The following is a 6,622-nucleotide window of genomic DNA, read 5'->3' as shown; positions in this document are numbered from 1 at the left end:
GGCTGTTTTCTTAATTTCTAAATAAATTTCCTTACCTGGAGACTGTGGAAGTATTTTCCCTTCTTTTGATGCAACTGTGCATAAGATAGAGACACTTTCTTTGCCCCAGATGGGAACCTATCAATGTTTCCATATTACTCTATCCCCCGTCTCTTTGCACACACATATGTGATTTGCAAGTGTGTATAATTACATGGGATGTATATGGGTTGTTGAAGCTTTTATTTCTAATCACGTGCATGCATGTGTGTCTGTGTGTGGCATGTGCATGTGCATAAAGTTGCCAGTGGATGCCAGAAGAAGGTGTCAGATCACCTAGGGCTTGTTAGAAAAAACAAAACAAAACCTTAGTTTTTTTTTAAATGAAAATGGCTAAAGCATTTAGATAAAAACTAACAATTTTAGGGCTGGAGGGATGGCTCAGTGGTGAAGAGCACTGGCTGCTCTTCCAGAGGACCTGAGTTCAACTCCCAGCAACCACATAGTGGCTCACAACCATCTGTAATGAGATCTGGTGCCTGTTTTTAGCGTGCGGGCATACATGGAGGCAGAATGTTGTATACGTAATAAATAAATAAAAAAAACTAACAATTTTACAAAAAAGATAAGGTTTTAATTAGCATCTAGTCTAGTTTGAGTTTGTAAGATGATTTTACTAAGTATTTGTGGATTCCAATACATCTTTAGTGCCTGTTGTCTGTTCTTTTGTTTGTTTGGTTGTATTTTGAGACTGGGTTTCATGTAGTCAAGGCTGGCCTCAAAGTCGGTTTGTAACACAGGCTGACCTTCAGCACCTTGTGTTCCTGTCCCTGCCTCCTAAGTGCTTGGATCACAGGCCTGTACCTTGTACCACCACACCTTGCTTGTCTGCTTTTTTAGAATTTTGATTATTTCTATTAACTAAACGAACAACTCCTGTATCACAGTTCATTCCATGTCTCTTTCAAAAGCTTTGTTGTGGAATCTCAGGGTAATGGTGATACTAATCCACAGACCTGGAATCACAATCAGGGTGGACGTAAAGATGGCTGAGGTCCTTGGAGCCAAATATGTATTGAAATAGCTGGGAAGATTTTGTAATTAAGAGGGAGCCAAACCTAAAATTGCACAAGCATTTTATCATGCTAGAATACAGACATCTCGAGGTTGCAAAGGTGTGCGGAACATACACAGGAGGGTTGTTTCTGAGTCAATGGCCTAAGCCACTGTCATCTCTGTTCCAAGCCTGTGCCTCCTGGTTCCTCTCCTGGTCACAAGATGGCAGCAGCATCCACGGCATCTTCTGCATTAGCGGTTAGCCCGTCTCAGGTTGGACTTACATTTCTCCCTTTATAGACTTAAAAATTAAGGTCCCACAGTGGCATTGTGCTTCTCTAATCAAGTTTACCCAGTTCACAGCGGGCCGTATAAGATAGAGGAGATATTCTAACATGTCAGGTCTCAGTAAGAAGCAGAGGATGACGCATGAGCTGCCGTAGCTGTCAGCCAAGCCTGACCACCTACGTTCAGTACTGGAAACCCATGGTGAAATGAGAGAAGCATCTCTTGAAAATTGCCCACTGACCTATACTCATGCAATAGGCCACACCCATACCCACATGCGTATGAACAAAATAAATAACTGTAAAAATTAAAGGGAAAAAAGGTTATTGGTACAAATCTCAGAAAGTTAGGTATCTCCAAAATAGAGCAATTACTGAATATTGGCAGTTAGTGATTTTTTTTTTTGAGGCAGGGTCTCACTGTGTGTCTCTAGCTGTCCTGGAACTATGTGGACTGGGCTGGCCTCAGACTCACAGAGATCCACCTGCCTCTGCCTCCTGAGAGTCGCTGCACCCAGCTAACTGGCTACTACGTAATGGGCTGCAAAGGATCTTGGACTCAAAGGAATACAATGAGTGGTGTGGGAGGGACAGAAACAGAAAGGGTGGAAAAGGTAGAAGTTAGACTTTAAAATGTGCCCCTGGCCACTGTAAACTGAGGGGCGCTCGACATGGAGAGGTGCAATGCGGTTGAAAGGTCTGGCCCTTGGAAACTATTTTAGGACTTTATAGTTTCATTTGTCTGGGGTATAAAATTGCACGGCCGTGCCTTCCTTATACTACCTTATAATTAACTTTGTTCCTCGGTTTCACGTGACTTAATAAAACAAAATTGCCTGTGGGAGGATGTTATAAATATTCCGAACCATGGAGAGGTCATGTGTCAGGAAACTCAATCCACTCCTCTTTCTACATGGACTTCAGTTTTAAAAGGGCCACCCTAAAACCATTCCTGACAACAAAAATCAGAGCTGATGTAATGACCCAGACTTGTAAATCTCAGCCTCCCAACTCTCAAGAGGCTGAGTCAGAAGGGCTGTCACAAGTTCAAGAACAGCTTGGGCTACATAGGGAGACCCTATCTTTTTTTTTTTTTTTTTTTTTTTTTTTTGGTTTTTCGAGACAGGGTTTCTCTGTGGTTTTGGAGCCTGTCCTGGAACTAGCTCTTGTAGACCAGGCTGGTCTCGAACTCACAGAGATCCACCTGCCTCTGCCTCCCGAGTGCTGGGATTAAAGGCGTGCGCCACCACCGCCCGGCTGGGAGACCCTATCTTAAAAAGAGAAAAACACCCCTCCCCCCAAAAAATGCAGAATAAAATTTGATTCAAAGAATCAGACACCAACGCCCTCTTTCCACTAACAGACTAAAGTGTTTAGGCAGCACCCCCTTTCCATTAGCAGACTCAAATATTTAGGCAGGTTGGAGAAAAGTAGCAATGTGCCCATGCTTGCCTTGGCACTATGTCACTTCTGAGTTACAACCCACATCTGTGATCCTGTCCTTTTAAAGAAATTAAGCTTTATTTATTTATGAGTATCTTGCTTGAAGGTACCACTGTGTGTCATGTGTGTCTGGGGAGAGCTCCTAGAACTCGAGTTATAGACATCTGTGAGCTGCCCTGTGGGAGCTGGGAAGTGAACATGGGACCATTGTAAGAATAAGTGCTCTTACTCTGATATCTTCAGCCTCAGCCTTTCTAGCCCTCAGCTGCCAGCTCTAAGGGAGCTGTTTTCAGAGGGCAACTGTAGTTGAAGTTTGGGTCAGACTGTTCCAGCATATACCCTTAGAGCCTCGACACAGTCTTACACAGGAGAGCCACATCTCCCCCAGTCTCTCAACAACTTCACTTCCAATGCCCCCGCCCCCCGTGCCCACAACCCCTCAGCCACTGGTCTTGTCAGCCTTATGCAAGAGAGGGCCTAGTGGTATTGGGCTCATTTCTCCCACAGGAATGGGAGTTTCTTTTATAAATAATTTCTCCTGTCTCAAGACTTCTGCTAATCGAGGACAGGTGTAAGTGCCACACACTTGGTATCCTGGAATTCTGGAAGATTCAGCTGGAAGGTCATGGGTTTCAAGCAAGCCTGGGACACACAGTGAGACCCTGTCAGAAGACAACACAACAAACAGAAACCAACAGCAAGAGGTGATGTACCATTAACGTATCTCCAGAAACAGATAGTGTTTTGGGGTAGGCAAAGCCATGCATATGCTGTTTAGACCCGTGAAAGGATGGGCTGGGAGGAAGGAGAATGCTCCAGCTGCAGGCCTTGTGCACCACCCTGCCCACCTCTCTGCTTCCAGGCCGCACCAAGGAGACAAACGCAAAAGCCTGATCTCGTTTTGTAAAGCCATTTTCTCTTGTTCCCCATTTTCTCCCTTCCACAGTGAGCCAAGCAGAGCTTTGATCCTGGCTTTGAATCTGTCTGTGACTGTCCTGGGAGGCTTTGAGAAGGATGATGATGAGGAAACATTGGGCAGAGTGGAGTTTTAGCCTTTAAGGCAGAGGCACAGATGGGAACTGAAGTTGTTCTGAGTGTCCAGCCCAGCTCATCGGAAAAAAAAAAAGGCCACAACAAATCCCAGGCTACTGGTCAGGGCTGGCTTTCTTCTAGGGCCACCCTGATAGACTCTTTCCTTATCTTAACCAGCATCCCACCCTCCAAATCCCCGGGGGACACAGAGCTTTTGTTCTGGACAGCGTGGTCCAGAGTAGGAACTCAGTGAACGATGGCAAGCTGCACTTGAGTCTCTGGGAGTTAATCAGTCTTGCCCTCACAAACTGCTTGTGAAAAGTGCCTGACACTAGACAGTGACTCTTACAGCCCCCGCCCATACACATGCTCATCCTCACAATTTGCCCTGAGCTGGCACATTCCCCCTACACATGACTGGCAGCACCCAGAATTGGTAGAGTGTGGAAGTGACTTGGCTCAGAGCAGTCCAGGAGATGTGGGCACTTATCCTTTGTGCTGTATGCTGTGTTTCCAGTAATGAAGCCTAAGCTGGCGCAAACATTTTTGGCTCTAGGAACACACTGAAAGGCTTGTATTCTATTCTCCAAAAGTTCTGGCTCCTTTGCCATCTCCCTGTGTCCAGGATCCAGTTTCCATGTGCCTGTGCCGAGTATCTTGGTGGCTGAAGTGTTGAATCAGCGAATACTTGGGCTTTCTTTGGATTTTGTTTCAACCAGGAGGGATGAGAGATACCCACTGGGATTGGTAGGTAGAGCAGAGAAAGGAGAGAGATCTCATGATACTGGGGTTCCAGGATCTGGGTATCTCAGTAATGTGATAGGGTGTCAAGAGGATGGAGAGGCAAGGAGGGACCAACCAGTCCCCTAGCTATAACTGCAGAGCGCTTGTGCCTGCTGGACCAGCCTTCGGGTGGAGCGGTGTAGTGGTGCTCCATCCTCACCTTCTTCTCACCCTCCTTCCCAGAGGCTCAGCACGCAGTGGAGAGCACACAACATTCATGCCACAACTGCGTCGTCATACTATTAGACCAGAACGGCTACCATCAGTTCAACTCTGAGCTCACTGTGCGACCCAAGGTAGAGGAGAGTGTAATGCTCCAAATAAAGTCACACATCCCTCACAGTTTAATAGGGGATGGTCAGGGTGGTAGGAAGTTTTTCTCAAAGGTGAATTAGAGCCAAAGGAAAGCCAGTTGATCACGGAGCCAGTATCACTGAGCAGAGAGGGATGCTGTTCATTGGAGTGATCATCTTCAGCAGTCATTGTATATTGGTTTAATTTCCAAAATTCTAATATTGAAAAAGTATTTTAAGCACAATGAAATGAAAACTACTGGGCCAGTGTGATTTCAGAGGCCAGTAGAAGGGGACCCCCTGCCAAATCTCCCTTCTAATGACTCCCAGGTGCCCCAGATTCCTAAGTAAGAGGCAACTCTCGACACTCCAAAATTAGAAAGGTTCTTAAAAGTGTAAAATGCAGATTCACAGCCAACTCAACAAATTACTATGAGTCCCCAGGTGAGACCCAAGCTTCTGGTCTTCAGCAAGCCGCCTTCCATCTGAAATGTCACTAGAGAGAACAGACCCTTCTGGGGAGGAATAGGGTGGGGCGGGGGAGGCAGTCACGAAGCAGAGAAGGGAAAGAATAAGGAAATACAATGTTAGCAGAGTGTTTGCAGTAGAAAGTACACCCGTGTTGTTCAGGCATGTGGTTGGTCCTCGGTGAATTCCAAGCCAGGCTGGTCTACACAGACTTCTAGGCGATATAGTGAGACCCTGTCTTAAAGACAAACAGAAACCAAGACCTTTGTTAGCACTTACAAAATATCCAGCAGTTTTAGAACCTGACGGACTCTTACTCAAACTTCTTACAGAATTAGCGGAAGGAAAAACTTAAACTATGAATTGGCTAGGCATGGTGCTTTAAATCCCAGCATTCAAGAGGCTGAGGAAGGAGAATTGAGTTTGAGGCTAGCCTGCGCTAAAGAAGACCCTGTCTGTGGAACACGCACAAAACCGTAAAATGCTTTTAAACGTTTGCAGATTCGCAGAAATAGAAAACAGTGCCTAACACTTTGAAAGAGACTCTCCTGTTCTTAGCTTTGCCTTAAGGAAAGATGCTGATCGCGTCTATTTTTAAATTTTAAACCACGCATTCTCTACACCCAGCGACGCTTTCTTTGTAACGATGGAAAACCGAGGGATGGCAGAAGTTTCCGTTCTTAGCACATCCATTGAAGAGAGGGGGTAAAGGCTGTGAAGCCTCTTGCCTGTGTGACTTTAAATAACGCTACGGATTCTTTTCTCCCTGAAAGCAACTGGAGGGAGTACTGCCGTGACAGCGGCAACACCGCCAGAGGTACTAGAATGACTGTTTCCACGGGAGCCACGCTGGCTCATAGTACAAGCCGCCGTGTGCTGGCGAGCGGCTCCGGGTGGGCGACGCCGTGGAGTCGGCCTGATGTCCACTTCCGGCCCCCGCTGGCAGCCGCGGACCCGATCGCGTGTGAAGACTCCGGAGGCGGCGAGGACCTGGGAACATCCAGGCGCTGTGGCCGTGGCGGGAGCAGAGCGAGCGGCGCGTGGGAGGCTCGAGACCGCACCCCGCGCGCGCGCGCCCCTGCGCTCCCTCCCTTGCTCGCCCGCTCGCTCGCAACGGGCGGCACCACCCGCCGCGGGTCCGCTCGGGGAGGCGCCGGTCACGTGGCGCTGTCACGTGGCCCGCAGCCCGACTGGCGGCGGCTGAGGGAGGCGGAGTCTCGGCCGAGACGCTGGGGGGAGGCGGCGGCGGCGGCGCCGAGGGGCTGCCGGAGGCGGAGGCGG

This window comes from Microtus ochrogaster, linkage group LG9 (assembly GCF_000317375.1).
Source record: "Microtus ochrogaster isolate Prairie Vole_2 linkage group LG9, MicOch1.0, whole genome shotgun sequence".
NCBI lineage: Eukaryota > Metazoa > Chordata > Mammalia > Rodentia > Cricetidae > Microtus > Microtus ochrogaster.
The sequence above is the reverse complement of the archived record's forward strand: the minus strand, read 5'-3'. Positions refer to the sequence as shown.